The sequence below is a fragment of the Arvicanthis niloticus genome, chromosome 3 (genome assembly GCF_011762505.2).
Source record: "Arvicanthis niloticus isolate mArvNil1 chromosome 3, mArvNil1.pat.X, whole genome shotgun sequence".
Classification (NCBI taxonomy): Eukaryota; Metazoa; Chordata; class Mammalia; order Rodentia; family Muridae; genus Arvicanthis; species Arvicanthis niloticus.
Window position 1 is genome coordinate 56,206,721 of NC_047660.1, and position 24,568 is coordinate 56,231,288.

Here is a 24,568-nt window from a genome sequence, read left to right on the forward strand (position 1 = left end):
GAAAACAAGACAGAGTGACAGCAGCATGAAGGAACGAGCATGTGGATCACCAGGAAGGGAGAAGTTCTCTGGAGTCTTCTTCACATTTCCTGTGCCTCAGTGCTGGGGGGGGGGGGGGAGGGAGGTGCAGCTTGAGAGAGTGGCTGGGGTGAGCAGCCCAGAGGTGCCAAAGGATTTAGGGAGATGGTGGGTTTTCCCACATCACTGAGGCACCTGTGAAGTAGTCTAAGGTGTTTTATTTTCCCTGTACTGGGTATTAAACCTGGGGCCTTTCTTGTGCTTGGCAGGTGCCCCACCACTGAGCTCAGTTCTTATTTTTTTATTTTTATTTTGAGGCAGAGTCCTCCTGTCTCAGCCTCCTAAGAAGCTGGAATTATAAGTCTATGCCTTCAGGTCCAGCCTATTTGTTTCTATGAGACAAGTTCTTGCTATGTAGTCCAGGCTGGCCTTGAACTTACAATCTTTCCACCTCCGTCTCCCAAGTACTAAGTTTTGTTTGTATTTTGCTAATTACAGAAAAAAGGTGGTTTTCTTGCTTTGTCATGCATCTATAAAATTTTTAGTTTAAAAAATATTGTCAAAGTCACAGCAAGTAGTAATTCGGTATTTCCTGAGTGCCTGCTATTTGCTAGCCGTCCTCCTGGGAGCCAGGAATGTATTCAGAGCAGAAGCAAATTTCAGGTCCACAGAGCTTAGAGGGCATAGCCAGAAACGGATGGCATGGCGAACAATGATGTGTTAAGCTGGGTGATAGTAAGCAATGGAGAAGAGGAAAGCCGAGGGGGTGTGAGCACCACCAAGGGGTGAGGGCTTTACACTTCACTTTCGCTTTCACCTTACGATCATAATATTCATGGAGAGGACCCTAGAAGGAGAGGAAGTGAGCTGCTGAGCCAACGGTTTAGAGGAAGAACATTTTAGGTTGAGCAATTAGTAAGAGTAGAAGCCCTGAATGTCTATTGCATCAGAGCAGTGAGGAGACATGTAAGGGAGAGGGGGAGGGGAGGAAAAAGACATCCTCAGAAAAACAAGAGGGTTCCTTGCCCAGACAGCTGGACAGTCAGGAGGCTGCCTGTCTGACTATGAGGCTTTGAGCAGCCTCCTGACTGTCTAGCCATCTCAGGTGGCTTTTGGATCAGAGCCATCCAGGGACTGAGGCCCAGGCTAACTGCCTAAAATGAAGTGAATCTGTCAACAGCCACACAGGAGAGCTCCTGTCACCTTGGTCAGCACCACAATGGGGCCTTGTAAAGGACCAAGGAGCAGAGAGGGCCCCACTGGTCCTGGTCCAGATCTCAGACCCGAGGAGCAGATCACAGGCACGTGTTGTATCCAGGTGCTAAGCTCATCCCCATTTGTAACCCAGGAGCACACAAACAGCAGCCCTACACCTCAGATCCCAGTTATTCTTGGCCTGAGGTACACCACTGCCCTCTTCCCAAGTACCTTACTAATAAATTGGAAAGAAGTGACAGTTCCCCTTGGTCTTCCAGTGGGATCTCCCTGGGAATTGAACCCAGTGTCACATATACGCTACACGAAGTGCTGTATCTCTGAGCTATACTCTCAGCCCAGGATGCAAATTTCTTTCAGTGTGACCACGAGCCACAACCTGTCAACCTGGTCTGCTTGCCTATAGAAGCCCACCTATGTCTCCCTTTAAAACCAGCTTTTGCTACTTCCAATTGTTACATCCAAGCTGTGGGTATCCCACAATCTGTGTCGAACACTAGATTTAGGTCCACTGTATCCTTAACAGAAGACTGAACAGAGACAGGCAGGGGCGGAGACTGGCTGTCAGCCATGCCCCACACCTCAGGGAGTTCCAAGGGCTGTCAGCAGAAGGAAGGAGGGAAGTGAGCAAGGATTCTTTCGATGAAGTCTTTGTAGGGCCTATGACACTTTGATGTCAGATGTACTTCAAGATTTCAGAACGGAAAGAAAATTGTTTCTCTGTGTTCAACCCATCCAGTTTTGTGGAAGTGTGCTCTGGATGCCCTGGGAAAACAGCACAATAGTTTCTTTACTTTCTTTTAAAATTGTGTACACTGTGCAGAATTCTCTGGGACCCCCCCCCCTTCTTCTTTATTTTATTTTTGGTGACAGGCTCTCACTGTGTGGTCTGGTCTAGCCTCAAACCAGTGTTGGACTAGCCTTAGTTTCTAAGTGCTGGACTTACCGTGTGTGCCCACCAACCCCAGCTACATTTCTTTTTATAGTCTTTCCTTCATTTTTTTTCTGTCCTTCCTTCTTTCCTTTCTTCCTTCCTTCCAATTAATTAATTAATTAATTAATTTGCTACAAGATTTTCTTCAAACTCACAATCTTCCTGCTCCAGGAGCCAGGATTACAGGTGTTTCCCATCATGTGCAGTGGCTTTTCTCTTTAGAGTGTGAAGTTATAAACGCTGTATTCAGTGGTGCACGTTAGCATGTGTTTACCACTGAGCTGCAGCTTCACTTCCTGTTTTATTTTTTGAAAAACAAATTTTTTTACATACATATTTGTTTAATGGAAAGTATTATGGGAGAATCGAATTTAAAAATTCAGATTTTGAAGTAGAATTTCACAGACCCAATGTTTTGTAAAAAAAAAAAAAAAAAAAAAAAAGAAAGGCAGCTTTCAGGGGGTCAGTTAGTTCCGCTTCTCTTTCTATCCCTGGTTTGCATAAGCCTTATTGGTCATCAGGGAGTGATTTTAGATTTAGTCACTTGCTTAATCTGACCAGAGGCACCTCACAGGGCAGTCGCCAAGCCGGAGGGACTTTTGGCCAGAAAGGGGGAAGGAAGGAAGGTCGCTGAGCCTGAACTGTGGACTCAGGACTGCTCTGCCCAGAGGCCGCCAGGGCGGATTTCCCAGCACAGCGGAGGTCAGCGTTTTTTCTTCTTTAGTCACCACTAAAGACCTTTTACTTTGCGACTTTTGTTTCCTTTCCAGATCGCCCCCAGTAAGCTCAGCGTCTCCTGATTGCGGTCACATGCCTTATCTACATTGAGTTTTCGGTGGGCCAGCTTTGAGGCTTCAGATGGTCCCCGGAGAGGGGAACCCGAGCTTCCTGCTGCTTTTCACCTACAGTTCCGCGATAACAGCGGCAAAACAACCCTGGTGGACCCGGCTGTTAACCTTCAATAGAGGAAGTCATGCTGGCCGAGTCCCGGGACACAGGCCCTGGGATGCTAACTCCAGCACGTTTACAAGGTCCTTCAGAGTCTACAAGCTGCTGACCACAGATTCCCACTAGGCTCTCGCAGCGCCCTGAAGGCAGAGAGAAAGACCCATTCTACAGTTAGAGTGACAGACAATGTGAAGGGTGTGCTTAGCAGGACCAGTGCTTGTCCCTTCCCTAAACCTGGCACCGAGGCAGGTTCATGTTTGTTCTGTCCTATAAGTATGTGTGAGGCAAGTAGCATGTTCATGCCTCCTCCTCCACCACACACACTAAGCGTGAGCTTTACCACTGAGCTACTACATACACCCATGGCGCTTTTATTTCGTAAAGGTAGTGGAGATTCAAAGGTAAAAATGTAGCTGGGCAGTGGTGGCGCACGCCTTTAATCCCAGCACTTGGGAGACAGAGGCAGGCGGATTTCTGAGTTCGAGGCCAACCTGGTGTGTGTGTGAGCGCGTGTGAGCGCTCGTGCGCGCGCGTGTGTGTGAGTGTGAGTGTGTGTGTGTGCGCTGGGGTAGATGCACGTGAAGGCTTAAGGCTGATGCTGCAGGTCTCTCCCTCTGACTTATACACATAGGCAGGGTCTCTTGATGGCCTGGAGATCACCCTTTGATTAACTACTTCATTTGCTCCTGGGATCCCCTGACAGGGCACTGGGATTGCAAATGCCCGTCTGGGTTTTGTTGTTTTGTTTTGATTTTTGAGACAGGGTCTCTCTACATAGCCCTGGCTGTCCTGAAACCTGCCTCTGCTTCCTGAACGCTGGGATTAAAGGTGTGTGCCACCCAGCAGGGAGCCCCCATGGCTTTTACTTGGGGAATCTGAACTCTTAGTTCTTATGTTACTCAGCAAACACTTGATCTGCTGAGTCGTTTTGCTGAGCAACAACTTACTCCCAAACACAGCTCGAACTATTGATAATCATTTACGATTGCATTGGATACTTTTCTCACGGCGGTGACAAAATAAGCCACAGAAGCAACTCAAGGCTCATGGTTTAGGGAACTGATGTCTATGGCGACAGTTTAAGAGGTTGGAGCCTGTGGCTGAGCTGCTCAAGCTGAGGCCCAACCAGGAAGCAGAAACTATATATGCTACAAGTGAGACTAGGCAGCCCCATGCCCAGAAGTTTCCACAGCCTTGGAAAACAAGGCTGTCAGGTAGAGCCGATTTTCAAATCCACGAGCCTGTGGGGGACATTTTTCTATTTAACTGGAACAGAGATGGAATGGTTCTGGAATACCTAGAATCTGAGAGTGTGGGGTGTGTGGGGGTGGGGTGGGTGAGGGCAGAGGGGAGAGCTGCTGTGGCTCTGGGTCTCCAGGATTTCCATCAAACTGTCCGGTGAGAGCATCAGTTCCCAAAAGGTCCCACTGAGGCTGGAGATCTGCTTCCAGGGTGGCTCTCGCTGGTGCTGGCTGCTGGCAAGGGGTCCTCAATCTCTCCCCATCGGGGTTGCTGGAGTGTCCCCCACAACAAGGTGGCTGACTTCCTCACAGTGAAAGCAAGACAGTCTTTATGACCTTGTCTGAGAAATCAGACCATCATTTCTGCAACCGGTTTTGCAGACAGCTGCTTGTGACAGAGGCCACTGCATAAGTGTGACTTCAGGGGACAGGGTCATTGAAGACTATCCTGGGTGTGATACAGCACTCCCCGGCACTGCCCAGCACCGTGGAATGGCAGTGTTGGTTGACAAAAAGAAAAGCATTCAGCATAGAGAGATAGCTTTTTCATAGTGTGAAGCAACAATGGAGCTTTTAGGCTTTCCTGATTAAGTTCCTCCTCCCTCCCCTCCTCCCCTTCTTCTATTCTGTAGTTTTGGGGATCAAACCTAGGGGCTCACAGTGGCAGGCAGCCTCTACCACTGCGAAAGACCCTCAACCTCCCTGATTTCTTTCTGTTTTTGTTTTGTTGTTTGATTCTCTGGGACAAGATCAAATGTAGCCCAGGTGGAACTTGAACTTGCTGTGTAGCCAAGGGTGATCTTCACCTTCTGATCTTCTTGCTTTTGTCTCGTTACCACTAAGATTAGGGGCATGGGTCTCCACATCCAAACTCTTTGAGCTTGTACTAAAAGTTGCACTAAGAGATTTTTGTCACCAATAGAGTGAACACTGGAGGGGATTAGTGTAAGCACAGATGATTTTGGTTTGTTTGGGGAGTGTCTTAGGAAAAAAAATTTTTAAAGAAAAATAATTTTTGAGAAAACATGTTTAATGTGATTTAAACATTATGGAATATATATATATACATATATATATATATATATATATATACATATATCTCACATGGTATTTCCTTAATATGCACAGTTGTATGTCTTTATGTACCAGCTAATAATTTTAACTGGGGCTGGGGAGATAGCTCAGTAGGTGAAGTGATGATGTTATACAGACAAGAAGATTTGAGTTTGATCCCCAGGATTCAAGTGGAAAAGCTGAGCATAATGGTGGTGATTGTAATCCCAGCCTGGGAAGGTGGAGGTAAGATTCTCTGGGTGTTTCTGGCCAGCCACCCTACCACCCTACCCACTCGACCAAACTCCAGGCCAATGAGAACCCTTGAATGAGAACCCTTGCCTCAAAATAACAAGGTGGGTTATTTAACTAACAAGGTGGGTTATTTAACACACACACACACACACAGAGAGAGAGAGAGAGAGAGAGAGAGAGAGAGAGAGAGAGAGAGAGAGAGAGCGAGAGAGCGAGCAATTTAAATATATATGATTATTTTCATTTTATGCTGCTCTGTGAATGCAGTGCTGAAGGAGGCTAGGAGGGAGCATCGGGTACCCCTGGAGTTGGAGTTCCAGGTGACTGTGAGCCAGGTGATCGGGTGTTGATAACTAAACTCAGATTTTCTGCAAGAGCAGTGAGTTCTTCCAATCTCTGGGCCCCTCCTGTTGTTTTTTTCAGGCCTGGGCCTCTAAATGCTGGGCAAGCGATCTACCTCGGGGTTAAAACTCCAGGCTTTAGACAGGGTGTGGTGGTGTCCACCTTTAATCCCAGAGCTCTGGAGGCAGAGGCAGTCTCTGAGTTTGAGGTCACCGTGGTGTGTGTAGTGAGTTCCAAGGTTACACAGAGAAACCCTGTCTCAAAAACAAATTTCAGCTCTCAGTTATTTTGAAACCTCTGGTCTGTTATTGTCACCCATAGTCACCCTACACTGTCCACATTTAGCAGGCACAGGGTTCTGAGAGGTTGGAGAACAGCCATGTTGAGTCAAGGCCTTGTCCTTAGCCCTTCCTGACAGGCCTTGCTTTACTTTTTGTTGTCGTTATTATTTGTTTATTTTTTTTTCAAGACTGGGTTTCTTTGTGTAGCTCTGGCTATTCTGGAACTTGCTCTACAGACTAGGCTAGCTTTGAACTCATGAAGATCTGCCTACCTCTGCCTTCCTAGTGCTGGGATTAAAGATGTGTGCCACCACCATCCGGCCCTGTTTTTTTTTTTTTTTTTTTCCGTAGGTTTCCTAGCTCTGGGTCACTTTGCATGTCTTCCTTTTCCTCGATGCCGGAGGTCTGTTGGGGGCAGCTAGAGTTTACCAGTTCTCTGTTCTCTCCCTTCCCCCATATTGCTTACTGCACACATGCCCTTTCCAAACCAAACAGCACGGAGTCAGGGAAGGCTGAATAGGTTCTGTAACCTCAAGAACCCAGTTTCCTGGTCATGAGACAGACAGTCGTGATCCGTGCCCTATGGGTCTCCTGGTGTCTCCCAGGACCTCTCCAAGTCCGCATTTGTTTCCAGATGCAGCCTGGATGTAGGCTAAGCTCTTTAAATTGCCCCTAGACTCTTTCTCCAAGTCAAATCTCCAGTCTTGCAAAAGGCTTAGTGACTACAGTGCCCTTCTTTCATGCTCACAGCGCCACCAAGTGGCTGACCTGGTGGAAGAGCAGTCAATTATCTGGAGCAAATTAGACCCATCCAGGAAGAGCATTCTCACACGGATGCCAATGTTTCTGCTAGAACATGCCAACACAGTCCTCCCTGACTTCTTCCGCTGTGACTTTGGTGTTCCTCCTTTCCTGTCTCTGAAGGAATGGTGTCTGTAGACAGGGCTGTACTTGGGGAGCTGAGCAACCCTCTCATAGCATCGTCTGACGACCCCCAAATTTGTATGGGCCTGGAGCACATTCCCGAGGCAGGTGCCTGGTTTCCATATCTCACCCCACCCCCCCCAGCCCCACCCCTGACCTCCGGTGCTACCTGCTCCTCCACCACCTGCAATTGTGCCCGCTCCTTCCTTACAACTCTGCCTTCATCTCCTCCCGAACCTCCACCTCAATCTTCTGCATCAGCACCTCCTTGCTGTATGCACTCCACACCCCTGCCCATACACCCGCTCCCTGAACTGATACCTTTCCAAACTCCAGGTGTCCAGACTCCTGGGTCCTCTAGGCCCAGACTGACCCAAGGTCAGATGACTGGGCTAGACTCCATTGTGCTTGTCCTGACCATCTTGCTACCTGTGGAAAGAGATGGGAGTGAGTGTTGAGAGCAAAGCCTCCTCATTCAGCCCACGGCCACTCCCCCCATCCCCCCACCCCCCCATTCCACCTGCCCCCCATCCCTGGCCAAGCTGCTAGATTAGGGACCCAAAGCCTCTCCTGCCTTTTGATTTCAGGGCCAAGATTTGGCCTGAGTTTCATCTTTCTGTCTTAAACTACCTTGCATCCAGGGATGAGGACTCTCCTGTCTCCCCAAATACTCCCATGCTTTCTCATATTTACACGGCAGGACACATACTCCTTAGACCCAGAAACACTTCATTAGTTACTCATCCTGAAACCCATGTGCCCTTCTGAAGGGAAGGGTGATAGGCCTTTTCTCTCCCTCTGTGATATAGGCCAGATTAGAACATATTAAAAATAGATAAATAGATAAAGGCAGGTTTATTAGGAGGCAGCTCTCACGTGGGTTCACTGATCCCACAGGCAGAGGTCAGTGAAGTCACACATCTGGGCTAAAGCAAGAGGGTTTTATAGAGTTTAGCCGAGGAGTGATGACACGTCAGAAAGGAGCTGGGGTTGGGCCCATACATGGGCAAAAACTGAACCCCTGGGCGGGCATTTTTGGGTGGGTTGCCGTAAATGAGGAGTGATTGCTTCTAAGCCTGAAGCTTTTTTCTTTTCAGGCAGGGTTGGAGGAAGAAGAGTTTCTTAGTTTGTACAGGGGATGAGCGGGGGTTCCAAACAAGCAGCGAGGATGAGATCTGTCATTACCTCCACAGCTCCTAACTGTAAGGACCATGTGGAGCTGCTTCCATACAAAACAGCCTGCAGGAAAAGGAGGCATCTTCTCTAACTCCACAAGGAAGAAACTCGGGGCGTAGAAGCGATCTCTCCTTGTTTCTGACAACCCACCCAAAAGTGCTCGCCCAGGAGACTACTCAATTTTCAGTGGATACTTCCTTCCACATTAAAGTCTCTTCCCTATGAAAACACCACACACACACACACACACACACACACACACACACACCCCTACACAGACATACACACGCATACACAAACATACACACACATACATCAACACACACATATACACACACACCAACACACACACACCCCTACACAGACACACACACACCAACACACACACATACCAACACACACAGACACACCCCTACACAGACACACACACCCCTACACAGACACACACACCAACACACACATACCAACACACACATACATCACATGAAAAAGAGAGAAAAGAATTAGTCGTTCTAGATGTCAAGGACTGAATATGTTGATTATCTTTGAAGACAGAGTTATTTTCTACCTCTCATCACTGAGCTTCTAGAAGCACGAGCCCTTATGTATTCTTCAAGTCTAGCCTACGTTACTCTTCCCTGTAGGACTCTGGCTTTCACAGGCTGAAGAAACTGTCCATGCTTTTTTGCTGAGAAAACACATTTAAAAAAATTTTTTTTGACAATTTCATATATATATATATTGATTATGCCCACCTCCAACTCCCTGTTTATATCCCACAAATCCCTCTCCAATCCCCTTCTCTCCTCTCTCTCTCTCTCTCTCTCTCTCTCTCTCTCTCTCTCTCTCTCTCTCTTCAGCAAGCGCTGCCTGCTGGAGTGTTGCCTTGATCTGGTACAAGTTAGCTGCAGTAACTCCAAGAATATGATGTTCACACCCAGAAGACAGAATTCCACAGACTTCACTCCAGTCCTTCAGCTCTGACATTCTCTCTGCCTCCTCTCCCACAGTGTTCCCAGAGCTCGGGTGGATTGACACGGTAACCCACTTAAGGCTGGGCACTCAAGTCACTTTTTCTCTACATGTTGATCAACTGTGAGTCCCCGCCTTGCTGCCCACTGCAGAACAAGGGTCATCTGGCCAAGGATGAGGGCAGCGCTAACCTCAGAGGATAAAGGTAAATATTCAGTGGGCAGTTGGGCGTTTCATTGTGGTACAAGCAATTTAAGCTTATTCCCAACCAACTAGCATGCATATGAATGAGACTCAGACTATGATTATTTTATTTGACTTTGAAAATTACCGGGGGTGGAGAGTGGTAACCCCTAATCTGCTCTTCTAACCGCTGGCTTGGCCACCTCCCCAGTGGTGTACCCCCGGGTACTTGCTGTTTCTCTTGGCCATGTGCTCGTGGTCCATCTCCCTTCAAGGCAGCTTCCTCCTCTCTCCTCCTTCTCCCTCCTTCTCTTCCTGGTCTCTCCTCTCTTCTTTACTCCCAACCAGGTAACTAAAAACCTACCTACCTCTAATCCCTTCAGTAATTAGCTATAGCCAATATTATTTAACTAATATTATAAATTAATAATAATTTAAATCAAGGAACAAGGTTTTCACAACAAAATCTTGTAAACGTGAGAATTCACTCAAAGGCCCAGACCTTCGGGCACAGACTTTCACATTACAATACATAGCAGCCTCAACGCTTGATTACACTTTTACCATGCTCCTTGTGATCTTGTATTTGCTTATTGATTTATGCACCTGAATTCCTACTGATTGGAACTCTGAGGTCAGGGATCCTGTCTAATTGAGTTTTGGATTCCTGTTAAAGGGAAGTTGTTCTGACAATTGCCTAAACATCAGAAAACAGTTTAAGTTCAGTGAGCCGAGACTATTGGGGCTCAATTCCTACTGTGACAAGACCATTTACAGCCAAGGGACAGGGTGAGAAAGCCAGTGGATTGAACATTAGTAAGAACCCCAGGGGCAGAGGGATTCTGGCTGAAGGCAAGCCAAAGACTTGGAAAGAACGAGGAACAGTGAACGTAATCACATCTGGAGTGGGGTGGATATTACTATACAGGGATTGTTAAACTCACTCAACAAGATTCTTTGCCCAGACGAGGTAAGCAAAGCTGAGACGGGACAGAGGCAGGGGCTGAGGAGACTGGATGAAGCTGGGTCACCATGGATATGGCTGTGCGTATGCACTAATGTGAGCATTAGGCACGGGACTACAAAACTCCAGCACACCTTCCTCACCGTCTTTCAGGAAGTAGAGCTTAGTTAGAGTGTCCTTGATGGGCTCTGTCTATTCCAAAACAGTTGTACCTCACTCTCCTTACGACCTTCCTGTCAGAGTTCTCTAGAGCAAGGAAGCTTTATGCAGACACATCATCCCCTCTCCTGGTTTCTCTCCTGGGACCTGGAAACTATCAAATCCATTATTCCTTCTCCAGGTACTTGATAAGCACTAATGTATGTCAGATTCTGATATGAGTGTAAATAACCTAAGAGTGTGTCAGAGAACAAAGTGTAAAATCCCCATCTGTGTGAGGGTGTGCAATAGACTCTTCTTGAGACCAGCAGCAAACTGGGCTCTAAGCTCGCAGGGCAGGTTTAGGAAGTCAGGAAAGGAATTTTGAAAGCAAGTAGGGTGGGGTGAGCTTGGAGGACATCTATAATTCTAATAGGATGATGATATAAAACATTGTTTAGCAGGTGACATGATGAATGGAGAGGAGTGGACATCTTCAAGAATATGACTCCAGGAAGAGGAAAAACAAAAACAAAAACAATGCCAGATGTAGCAGCACACCTGGAATGTTCAGGAAACAGAAACCCTGGGGACAGGCTAGACTTGTACATTACACAACATATATCAATAGCCCCTTACTAAAGTCCTTATTGAATGAAGGAAGGACCGGCTCCCTTGATGGATCACTCAGCAGAACATGGAAACTTATTCCTCAGTGATCATGTGATTCGTGGTATTTCCGGGTCAGCTCTGCTCTGAGCCAGATGACCCAGAGCTGCTGTTGTTCCGCAGCCCAGGACCTGCCCAAACTTCATTGCTTTTGTAAGGCTCCCCTCTTATCACCTCTAACTTTTCATCTGCCCTCTCCTTCTGCACCCTCTGACACTGGAGTCTTCCCAGGAGGCTGCCTTCCTGGCCATTGGTCTGGGAGTTCCTCAGAGGCACCAGTATGGATGTAGCCACAGACCCTGCGTCCAGGCAGCAGTCACTTAGCTGGCTGTCGGGATGGGGCTGGAGAACAGCAGTGAGCACAAGTCTGAGGAACAAATGATTCAGAGGTCAACGGAGGGGAAGGTGGGATTTACAGAGATAAGAGGAAAGACCACTCTGAAAAAGAGTCCCGGAGAAAGCATTAAGAGAATCCTCATGGGTTCTCACTGATGCAGAGCAGAAGGGGGTTGTGGCTTCTGTGCTTGGTTCCTGTGCTGCTGCTGAGCACAGCCCGGTGTGGATGCTGCTGTGGCCCCTGCATCAGTCTGTTCTCAGTGCTGTGACAAAGCACCTGGGGAAGTAACTTTAAGAAGGAAGGAAGGAAGGAAGGAAGGAAGGAAGGGAGGGAGGGAGGGAGGAAAGAAGGGAAGAAGAAAGAAAGAAGGAAGGAGAGAAGAAAGGAAGGAAGGGAGAAGAGACGGAGAGAAGGGTTTATTTCGGCTCATCACATTTAGGAGGTTGGTCCTCTTAAAGCGGAAGGCAATGGCAGTAGGAGTTTAAGGTAGTTGGTGGCTTCTCACAGTCAGGAAGCAGAGAGCGATGAATGCAAACGCTCAGCTTACTGTTTTTGCCTTTTTATGCCCTGGGCTTCCCAACCCATGCGATGGTGCTGCTTTAGTTAAGTGTGTGTGTGTGTGTGTGTGTGTGTGTGTGTGTGTGTGTGTGTGGTCTTCTCACCTCAGAAGTTAGGAGCATGGGGAGGGGTCTTCCCACCTCAGTAAAGCCAGTCTTGAAGCTTCCTCATAGGCACCCCCAAGGTTTGTCTCCTGAGTGATTCCAGGTTATCTCACGGTGATAATCAATACTAACCACTTCTCTGCCACAATTACAGAGATAGCTCTACTCTTTCCCACCCTTTGTGTGTGTGTGTTTGTGTTTGTGTGTGTGTGTGTGTGTGTGTGCACGCACGGCTCTTCTCTCATGCCCACCCTTCTCTCTGCAGCCACATCATTACCTGTGCTATATCTGTGCTAGGTGTCTCCTTCCCTGGGAAGCATGCAGTGAGGTAGGTAGGGCAGCCTAACCTGATTTCTACAGACCTCCCAGCTTCTTGTTTTGTTGCCCTGGGAACTCTGGCTGGTTTACAAGCTGACTTTCCTTCCTTGGTGGCAGAGGTCATATTTTCATTGCCCAGCACAGGATGGCATGCATACATGCACAGCACAGGATGGCATGCATACATGCACAGCACAGGATGGCATGCATACATGCATAGCAGGTGACCAATGGTTGTTTTAAGAGATGGATCAGAAAGATGTAAAATAGAAGCTCCTGGGAAATTTAGTATATCCTAACCGGCATCCAGTCCAGTAGTAGAGGAGACACTCTTCTCTACAGGAAAGGACAATCACCAAGATGGCATGGGGACAGGATTTAGACTTGAGCAGCATTTCCAAGGTAGACTCTGCGAGCCAAGGACAGTCTTGTGTCCTTTGCTTTGGTGGGCAGAGAGGGGCTGGATGCGGGTAGTGAAACTCAATCCCAGTTTGGAAAAGTGCTTTAGGAAACACACTTTCAAATTTGCCACTTACTAGGACTACAAGTTGGTCTACTGGGGAGGGAGGTGGAGAAAGGGAGAAATGTCCACCAGAGATGAAGGACAGGTAGGGGACTGGATTGTGGCTGGGCTAGGGTCATTCATCCTTAGGTAGAGCTCTGTCACACTCTCTCTGAGCATCTTACCATCAACATGGTTTCCTCTAGTGTGTGGCATAGGGCTGTGTGTCAACCAGTTCTCCCCAAACAATGTGTGTGGCTCCAGTGTGGTTGAGGGTAAGTCGTGCCTCCTCCTAGCTCAGAGGCTAAAGCCTCCCTCTCCTGCTTTTGAAACACCTTTACCAAAGTCAGAGGGTGACTGGGAAGGTGACGGAGTTGGCGGCTGTCACCATCCTCTGTTGCTGGATCTCTCTGTGAATGCTAGTCCAACTCCTCTGTGGTGTCACCGCTGTGTCACTGTTGTGGAATGCTGTGCTTCAAGCACATCAGCTATCACTGCCTTAATCAGAGGAGCTGTGGGTGCTCACAAGAAACCCTCCTGATCCAGCTTGCTGCCGTTCCTTTGTAGAAGGTGGTGCTGAGGAGGGTCATAAAACCTTTACCTGAGATTCCAGCAGCTCCACACAGCTCAGCAGTTAAGCGCACTGGCTGCTCTTCCAGAGGCTCGGGTTCAATTCCCTGCACTCATGTGGTGGCTCACAGCTGTCTGTAATTCCACAGGCACCAGGCTGCTGGAGAGTACGGAGTCCAAGGGGACCTTGAGGCAGGATTAAGGCTCAGGATGGTCAAGGCACATCCGGGAGGCTGGAAAAACTAGGATTTTGCCAAGCAATCTGTAAACATTTCAACACTGCAGAGTGTGATGCTGTGGTGGTGCGTGTGCTTTTTGGGGGGTTGGGGCATGGTTTGTTATTCTAGTTTAAAGGCTAGAATACATAGGTTCAGGGAAATGATTTGCTGAAGGTAAATCAATGATTGAGCAAGACAGTCAAGACTCTTGTGCATCTAGGCTTTGAAATGAAGTGTCTTCTAGGCATCCCATTATATAGGTATCCTATACAATACTCCCAAGTCTAGGTTGATGTCCAGGATGGCCATGCCAGCCGATTTGAGGGTGTCTAGGGTCCCAGCTGTCTGGTATTCCCCACCCCATGAATTCCCATGGTAGCTAGCTTCTGGTTAATTTAGTAACTGCCACAAGAGGGATGTCACTTCTGTGATTAGACCACAGGAGTCTGACTTTGGTCTTGCTGTCAGGCTGTCCTTTGACAAGATAAGACTTGAGGACTACATGGCAGGTGCAAGAGAGCCATTCGACCAAAGCCAAACAGGAGCTGAGCCACATTCTGTCAGCCCCAAAGGGATCCCCTCCTCACACACAACGATGATGGCTTATGAGTACTCCCTCCCTTGTCTTCAGAGACCACCGCCCTGCCAACAGTCACCTTGTTGGGAGACCCTGAGAACAAATTTTAGACCAAGAACATTCTCTCAAGTATTTGCTAACAGTCATTATTAATATGGATCAAATCAGGCCCGAACCCAAGTCTCAACAGATCCCTAAAGATATTAATATGATTTAGAAGCCACTTTTGCCTGGAGGACATTTGTCATTCCTAGCCAATTGGATTTTGTTTTGAGAGCCTCACAGAGAATGGGAGACAGAAATAAACCTGAGCCCAAATCGATCAAAAAAACAGAATAGAAAAATGTCCCCACACTGTGCAGGGATCCTGCAGGGCTACATCCATCCCTACAGTCAGGTTAAACCAGATGTGTGCCAGTTTCCTAGGGGTGGGAATCCCATGGCCTGACTAATCCAAGGAGTGTTGAGCTTTGAATTGGGTTGAAGGCGGTTCTGTAGTGGTATGAGCAAGCAGAATTCTCTTTGAAGGGAAGTAGTTTCATCTTGAGTCTGAAATAATTTCAATAAGTAATTTTTCTAGTAGAATGGGCCGGACACAGGAAATATAACTTTGTACCCAAATTGATGAAATTGCCACAAGGAGAACAGATTTACAATTGTTTTGGGTGCTGGGGTGTTTATACCCCAGAGACTGTTTATGTCATCGATCCAGGCAAGATCCTTTCAGCAGCAACCTCGGTGCATGGGGGTTGGCATTGAAGGCATTTCTTCTGCCTCAGAAAAAAGTATGCTTTAGCCTGGGCTCTGCAGGGCTATGACACACCATCTTCATGTTGCTGTGTCAGGACAGACTCTGCCTGTATGGTCATGTTCATCCCAGGAGTACTGCACCAAGGCAGAGGGAGGAGGGAGAAGAAGTGCTTTTCTGAATGGAGATTCGTCAATGCACTTCTGTCTGCTGCAGTTATCAGTGTTGCTATTTCAGTGAAGAATGGTGGAGCCTTCACCAGGCTCATGCCAGACGCCGTGGGGGTGGGTGTCTGGGCAGTGATAGGGCAGGGTCCCTCTCTGTCGTCAGAAAGTATGAGCTCACGCCAAGGTTTCCGTAGGTCGCTGAGATAGGGCCCGGCTCTCTGGAGACAGGCATGACCTCGGGCGGGCCCCTCGTCATTGAACTAAGAGGACTCTGTGTCAGCCCGAACTTAGTGGTGATAAGGGCCAGATAATGGTAGCCAAACTCCCACGGTCTCTCCAAGCCTTCTCAGGCCCGGAGGCCAGAGAGAGGGCAGGTCAGAGAGGGGCCAGGAGAGGAGGTGGTGCAGAGTGGCCGTCTCTAAGCCTCTTGGGTAGCTGTTGGAAGCCCAAGGACTCCAGGAACCCTAGGATCTGCTTGTGGGTCCGTATCCCTACCTCAAGCGCAGACACCAGGATTGGGGATGTGGTCACTAGAAGCCCTGATGGGTCATCAGGATGTGAGTCCTTCCTTCCCTACCCTGCTCAATGTCCTCAATTTTACTGTATTCTGTTAGCAATTTTCATGGGTAGGGTTAGGAGTGGATGCCTGTGTTCTGGCTGCCATGAATTTGGGGGCCAGAGATAATTCTCAGAGGAAGCCGAACTTGGTCGGTCTGCACAGCTCTGGGAGGTTTCCAGTGTCTATGCTTTCTGACTCAGAGTCTTTGCCTAATGCCTTACACGCTCCTTTAATAGCAGCTAAATCTGTGTGTACCCAAGGGGATGACGCTCAAAGCTCTGGTTTGTGAGCCTATCAATTCCCTGTACATCAAGACAGCAGGTTGTGGATTTCAAACTGAAGACCTTCAGAAATAGCTCCTGTTTTTCTGCTCACACCAGTCGGTAGGGAGCCACAATCATGTGACAGGAGTCAGAGGTATGTCCCTGAGTCACCTGTCCTTGGAGAAGGGCCTCCAATTCACATATAGGCGACTTGAGCAGCTTGAACTGCAGCACAGAAGTCTACACCTCTGCTGGTGTCCTTGTCCTCTGGAGCCTTCTGCCTAGGGCAAGAGTTGGAAGAAATGATTCCAGGTGTTATCGCTTCCAAAACGGAAAACCGAAGCCCTTCTGTTTCCGATAGTAGTTGTCTTCATCTGCATAACACAGCTAAATGCTTTAAAAAAAAAAAAAAAAAAAAAAAAAAAAAGCCTTACTGATCTAGACTCTAGTGCCATCTGCTGGACTATTCAGGCACTGCAGTCGTGCCTGTAGCATGCCAATGCTATGTTAAATGTGTCTGCTACTTATATGTAAATGCTCAGGAATCGCTCACAACATGGCTGTCAATGATGAAAACAGCTTCCAGGTGGCAGGCTCACCTGTCTGGGTTAGAATAGAGACACTGACTGACAAAGATTTATGCTGTATCTGCAATGATTTGCTTTTTTTTCTCTTAAGGTGTCTGAAGCCATTGTGGCAAAATATTAACAGCTACTAAAAGTCACAAGTGTAGCCAGGCATGGTGGCGCACCCCTTTAATCCCAGCACTTGGGAGGCAGAGGCAGGTGGATCTCTGTGAGTTTGAGGCCAGCCTGGTCTACAGAGTGAGTTCCAGGACAGCCAGGGCTACACAGAGAAACCCTGTCTTCGAAAACAAACAAAACAAACAAACACCAACCAACCAACCAACCAACCAACCAACCAAAAACAAAACAAAACAAAACAAAAAAACAAACAAAAAAAACCTTACAGGTACTCATATTGGGAATTGGTTTTATGTACTTTTCTTTGTGTTTAACATAGCCTGCCATGGTTATAATTGTATTCATTATTATGCTATATGAGATTTCAGTTCATCATGTATTGTAACATTTATATATTATATTTATACCTATGTTTATATAAGGGTAATAAATAACAACAATGTTGGAGGCTGGAGAGATGGCTCAGCAGTTAAAAACCACTTTCTGCTTTTGCAGAAGACCTTGGTTCAGGTCCCAGCACCCACAAGGTAGCTCACAACTGTCTGTAACTCCAGTTCCAGGGGATCAGACACTGTCTTCTGATCTCCCTAGACATCAGGCATATGTGTGAAACACACACATACATACATATACATATAGACTTTTATAAAAAAAAGATGTTAAAGACCAACACCAATCACAAAAATGTAAAATGTGTTGTCTGGGCTCCTGCAGGAGCTGGGTTAGTACCAGAAGAGCTCCCTGGCGACTGTTGCCACTCACAGGTTTCCTGGAGTGGATCTGGGTAACGGTGTAGCAACCAGGCTCATGTATGCCCTAGAAAACAATGTAATTCGTCAGCAGAGGTGACAATATGAAGACCTGTGTAACAGATTTATTTATCTTCTGTTGCAAACCACCATTGTTTCCTCTAGGAAGAGTCAGCAGGAGCCATTGGAGCATCAACAGCATGGAAGCTGGACTCTGCAAGGAAGACCCACAGGGAGGCAGAAGGAGGTTGCTAAGGCGTTTACATGTCAAGGTTTAGGTTGTAGACATGGCACACACCTCACTCTCTCACTGTGAGTCCTCAGTTCAGAGCCATCAGCACTGGACACTGAGCTCGAAGTGTCTGACAATTCTGGTACAAGTTCGCCGGCCTGGATTGGCAGGATCTTGGTCAGGATACAATGAGTGCCATGGAGTTGACAGCCCCCGCCTGAGGGGAGCGAGGTGAAGAAAAGTAAAAAGAAGGTTAGCTCTAACTAAGCTCTTTTCTGGATTTGGAGCTGCTACTTTTCAGTAAACCTCTCTTCTTCTATGTGCACGAGATAGGGCAGGTGTCACTTGACCCAGAGCCTTCACCAGTTCATTTTCTGTACTTGCTTCCTTTTTAACCTCTGACCTACAAAGGAAATCCGAATTGTGTTTGGATCATTAGATTTAAAATTAGTGAATTATAATATAGAGAAATCTCCTTCCAATGTAGAACATCTCAGATCACATACTTTATGCAAAAGATACTTTGGTCATTCATTCCAGTCCCGTCTTAGAGAGCCAGTCACCACTGTTATTTTGCTGTGTGAACCTTCCAGGTGTTTCTCTATTCCCTGCCACTTTGGGAGCCTTATGCAGTGTCATAGTCAGCTTTAATTTTCAAGTTGACACAGCCTTGAGTCATCTGAGAAGAGAGTTTCAATTGAGGGAATGCTTAGATTGGATTGGCCCATGGCATGCTGTGGGGAATTGTATTAGTTGCTAATTGATGTGGGAGATGTGGGAGAGTCTAGCCCACTGTGAGCGGCACCATTCCTTAGGCAAGTGGTTCTGGCCTACAAAAGAAAGGTAGCTAAACATATAAGCCTCAATAAGGCAGCAAGCAGCTTTTCTACATGGTTTCTGTTTCAAGTTCCTGCCTGAACTCCTGCCCTAACTTTCTTCAATGATGGACCAAGGCCTGGAAGTATAAGCTAAAATTTTTCTTCCCCTGCATTGCTTTTTGTTCAAGTGTTTTTATCATAGTAGCATAAAGGAGATTATTATATATATATATTCCATATAAATTGGGGAATCTTTCTTTGTGTATAAAGATGTTTTGCCCACATGGACCAGTGCACATTCAGGGCAGGACACACTAAATACACACACACACACACACACAATGTAGATAAAACAAAAAATCCATAAGGAAAAAAAAAGATGTTTTCTGTTTCTGACTGATACACAGTGACCCACAGACCTGGTTTATTATACTTCAGTATATTTAATCATTCTGTCAATTGTAACTTTTGCTGCTATGAATAATTCTGTATGAAACTTCTCACGTACAGATGTGTAAACAGGGAAGGTAGGCTTTCCAGTGAATAGAAGGTACATTTAGCTTTCTGACATTTTAGTATCTAGAATTGGCTTTCCAAACAGATTAGGCTAACACACATTTTTTTTTTTTTTTATGACCAATGAATGAAATGATTCGATTTTCCATCATCTCAACCAGACTGGTTGGCTCTTTTGAAAGTTTTCCCCTCTGATGGTTGTTTTTTTCCTTTATTGTGGCCAAGAAGTATGGAATCAAGTGTGCGTCCACCCCATACCTCCCACCTCACTCCTTCCATCTTCTCTATAATACATCACACAGGCACACTCTGTATGCTTACACTCCATATCAAAGTTATACAGTGACCCAGACACACATTCATATGGTCAGAAGTCATGGGATGAAAAAGAGAGAGAGAGAGACAGAGAGAGGCACCGGAGAGTTTGTAAGCTTACACCCTCATATCACTACACACAAACAGCATCCTTTCCAGTTGAGATAAGAATATTAATGGGAAAAGTGCTGTTGGACTATCTCATTTCCCCATGTGGGCGGCCCAGATAAGTGGCAACCAAGACCTGGACAATAACACTCAGCCTGACAGCCTCTGTGCAGCTTTCCCCATTCTGGGGCTTCTAGATCCGGGCTGTGTTGGACAGGGACACAGCTTGGAGTAAGCCAGAGGGGTAGATAGTGACAGCCAAGGTAAAGGAGCTAAACCTACAGGTGGGAGCACCTTGGAGTTGACAGCTTCCTTGAACCAGCAGGGGAGGACAGCAGGAGGTTAGAGTCTCTAGGCCCGTGGTTCTCAACCTTCCTAATGCTGCATGCCACCCGACCCTTCAATACAGTTTCCCCATGTTGTGGTGACTCCCAACCATAAAATGATTTCTGTTGCTACCTGGTAGCTGTGATTTTTGCTACTGTGATGAGCTGTAATGTAAATATCTGTGTTTTCCAATGGTCTTAGGTGACCCCTGTGAAAGGGTTGTTTGACACTCACACCCAACCCCTGCCCTGGCCACCAAAAGGGGTTGCAATCCACAGGTTGAGAACCATTGCCTTAGTGACAGTGGAGATCCCAAGGCATTGTGTTAGGGAGGGAAAATGGCAAGTGGCTGAGCTTGGAGGAGATGGGATGCAGATTTGCAAATCCTTCCTTTCTTTGTCCCAATTTCAAAGAACGTGAAAGATGAGGCCTGCTTCTCTCCTCTTGCTCCCTCTTTCCCACATCTCACTGGCTTTCTGATCCGTCTCCTTCCATAGCTCAGTGGGAGCTGCATCTGATCCTGTGGTCTTAGCCCCATGTATCTAGTCCACTCCTGACACAGGCTTTACATCATCCCTGCCATGTGTCTGTCAAAAGTGTGGGGAAGATACACTGGAGGCCAGTGGTTGTGTGTGGGGCTCTGCTTGCTTTCTGAAGCTGGTAGCCAGTTTCACCCTGATCTGAGGTGCCATGTACAGCCTGCTTTTCCTCTCTGTAGTTAGGGCTAGAGAGAACTTTAGAGCCTAAAGAACTGGCATTATTGACAGGAAGCTGAAGGCCCAAGGGCAAAGAACTCTCTCAGGCTCGCATGGCTGGGAAAGGAAGAATTCAGGCACTTCAGCTTGAAAGCTGGTGTGATGGCTAACCTTGGTTGTCAACTTGACATCCCTGGGAAGAGGAAACCTCAACTGAGGAACTGACTCCATCAAATTGGCCAGGGGGCCATGTCTGTGGGGGACATTTTCTTGACTGCTAACTGAGATAGAAAGGTACAGTTCTCAGTGGACGGTGCCATCTCTGGGACCAGGGCTGGGCTGTGTTAGAAAGCTAACTGCTAACAAGCCTGGGAACAAGCCAGTGAGTAATATTCTCCTTGGTTCCTGCTTCTGCTCCTGCTTGACTTCTCAATAATGGGCTGTGACATGGAAATGTAGGATGTAATAAACCTTTTCTTCCCTGAATTGCTTTTGATCTTGGTGTTTATCACAGCGACAGAAAAGCATTCCAGAGCAGCTGCTGTCCTGGCATCTTGGCCACAGACTATTCTCATGGAAACTTGTTAAGAGTGATCCCCATGGCAATGCTCTGGGTCAGGCCCAACAATTGAGTGTGTGTGTGTGTGTGTGTGTGTGTGTGTGTGTGTGTGTGTGTGTGTCTGATGTCATGGCAACCAGAGTTTGGTGTACACTCTTAGAAAGGCAAGGACCTAGAGAGTTACATTTCCACCCTCTTCAGTTTCCAGCACTTCCACTGAGATGCAGTGGGGTTGAAAAGGTAAGAAGAAACATCACGGCAGACTGCAGAGCAGCCTGTCAGAATGGTGCTCTGGGCTGAGTGTCTGTAGTTCTCATGCTCTCTGTTCCGTTACTCTAGGAACCTGAGCCTTCTGCTCTCCCATCCAATTGAGACCTGGCTTTACTTTCTTATTGAAAACTAATCCCCCCCCCCAAAGTGACAGCTTGGCCCCTGTCGAATTGTGTGACATTAGGAACTATACCCCAGGGAGTCAGCACCTATTAGGTTTAGAAAAGGTTAGATGTGTCTAGCTAAAAATGTGTAAAAATAATTTAAGGTTGAATGTCAGGAAGACCAAACATAGCTGGTGGATGGAGTAACCAGACTGAGGCAGAAGCGCCCAGTGAGCTGGTGATGTGGAAGAAGTCAGAGCAGACAGAGGTTTGAAGCTGAAGGGCAGAGTGGAGGAGGAGAGAGCCAGGAGCACTTTGGGGCACGGTTTTCAAGTGTTTTGCACTGTAGCATCTCAATGCCTTCCAAAACTACGACTTCACTTTTCACTGCTGTCAGCAAAGTATGGCTGTTCCTCTGGACCAGTTCCATCTCCAGTCCATACACCTATCATTTAAATAATGATGTCCGGGGTGGCTGGGGAGCTGGCTTAGGTGAGGACATGGGTTGGAGAACATTCTTCGAAGTACAAGGACTTCCATTTAGATTCTGGCATCTCTGTGATAAGCCAGGGGCAGTAACATCCAAGCTTATGTATATCTCAGCACTAAGGACAGCAGATAAGGGAGGACCTGCTGGAGCTCACTGGCTCCCAGCTTAGTTGGGGATGGGGGTGGGGGACAGGAAGAGCTCCCCGTGTGTCTCAAAGGAATAAAACAGAGAGTGATAGAAAAAAAAGACATAAGCTGCTCTCTTCTGGGCTACATGGGTACAGACATATACTACACACATATACACCATATGCATACACAAACACATCAAAATGTGTGGCATCTTCCCAACACTAAGAAATAGTGGGTGTTTTGAGGTGATGGTGGGTGTTTGAAGTGATGGTGTGCCAATTACGCATAGCTGGTCATTGCACATTGTATATTCAGATTAAAAGTTGCACTGTATGTTAGAAATGTGTACATCTACTTAACGTCATTAATATTTTAATATTTTTATTTTGTACATATGGATGTGTGTGTGTGTGTGTGTGTGTGTGTGTGTGTGTGTAGCTGTGTGTTCACACACATGTGTGTATGTGCATAGGCCTCAGGAGAGGGCATCAGGTACCTCTATTACTCTCTACCAATCGTGTGAGGCAGGCTCCCTTTCTCAACCTAAGGCTCATGCTTTCTTTGCTGGGCTAGACATCAGCAAAGCCCAATGATCCTCTTGTCTCTGCCCCATATCTGATCTGGGGTTCCAGGTGTGTGTGTTGGATATCTGGCTTGTTATGTGTGTACTAGGATCCAAACTCTGGTCCTCATGATTGCAAAGCAAGCACTCTTAACTATTTCTCCAGCCCCACTTTGTGTCATTATTTAAAACAGGGCTTCTAAACTTGCACTTTTGATCGTTTTTGGTCCGAGAAATTTCTGTGTGATCCCGGGTACATAGGTAAACAAAATAGCTGCACAAAGCAAACATTTACTTATGATAATTCACGAGGACATTTATTGAATTTAGTTTAACATTTATGTGTATGTGCCTAACTGAAAACTTGCATGTGTGTGTCCATAGAGGCCAGAAGAGTAGGACACCATAGAGCTGGGGTTATAGGCAGATATAACAGCTCTGATATGGGCTCATGGATTTGAACATTGTCCTCAGGAAGAGGGGTTCTCATCCTTGACCAAAGAGGATTTCACAGAGTCCTTGTTCCAACCCTAAGCACTTTATTTAAAACACTCCTTTGGTGTGCATACATTGTTTTCTTTTACTAAAAGTAAGACTGCATACTAATGAGAGCAACGTGCTTGTTGGTTTTCACATAAAGAATTGAAGAGTGGCTGGGTATTTAATATTGGAAGAGATGGAGAGTCAGTATCTTTCAGAGTCAACCTAGAGTCTGAATTTATAATTGCCATGCTAGGTCCATAGCGTAATGGTTAACACTCTGGACTCTGAATTTCTAATTGTCTATTCGGAGACTGTGTGTGTTTGGAACTATTTCAGAGACTGTCGGAAATTCTGTCCTAATCCCATGATAAAATTCACTTACTGATCTCTTTCGATCGCATTTTTTGTCTTGTATTTTATTGTTTTACATTTCCAACAAATTTATGCTTTAAAGTAATGGCCTAAGCAGGGGTTAGGGTGGAGAGGTGGGGCAAGAAGTATGAACAGGAATACAAATACAGATGGATGCTATCTTACACAGGGGATGATGCCCCGTACGAAACACAACAGATTCAAAGCAAAGCATTCCTTTAGCAAGGCTGGTGTTTCAACCACTGGTATTTGGTATTTAGGATGCTGTTCTTGGTTTTGGATGGATCACTGGGTGTCTGGCATAGTCCATGCTTTTAACCAGATTTGAACAGAAAAATAGCCAGGTAGAAATAGTTGCAGTGTTAATCCAGCAGGTGTCCTCTGACTAAGAAATGTCTCCTCCTGGGATATATCCTGGGCCAGTTAATTTTTAAGTTTAACCGAATTCCTACACATTCAGAGCTAATCCCTGAGACATCTTGTTGGCCCAGTGTAGTTGTTTGAATAAGAATGGCCCCCATAGGCTCATAGAGAATGGTACTATTTGAAAGGTGTAGGAAGTGTGTGGGTGTGGTCTTGTTGGAGGAAGTTTGTTATTGGAGGTGAGTTTGTGGGTTTCTAATGCTCAAGCTGGGTCCAATGTCTTTCTCTTCCTGCTGCTTGAGGATCCCGATGAAGAACTCTCAGCAACTCCAGCACCATGTCTGCCTGCATGGTGCCATGATTCCTGCCTTGATGATAATGGACTGACACTCTAAGACTGTAAGCCAGCTCTAATTAAATGCTTCTTTTTGTAAGAGTTGCTGTAGTAATGATGTCTCTTCACAGCAATAGGACACTGATAAGTCACCCACTGTTTTTTTTTTTTTTTTAATGTAACCCAAGTCAGCAATTCAAAA

The 24,568-nt window shown here is 46.6% G+C and overlaps 1 long non-coding RNA gene across 1 annotated transcript; it reads left to right on the forward strand.

Annotated features, from left to right (window-relative positions):
- Positions 1 to 2,741: 2,741 nt before the first annotated feature.
- LOC143441700 (uncharacterized) lies at positions 2,742 to 11,303 on the forward strand. The gene is made up of 3 exons (XR_013109322.1): positions 2,742 to 2,869; positions 9,398 to 9,564; positions 11,109 to 11,303. It is a non-coding gene; the product is annotated as an uncharacterized LOC143441700 (long non-coding RNA).
- Positions 11,304 to 24,568: the final 13,265 nt, after the last annotated feature.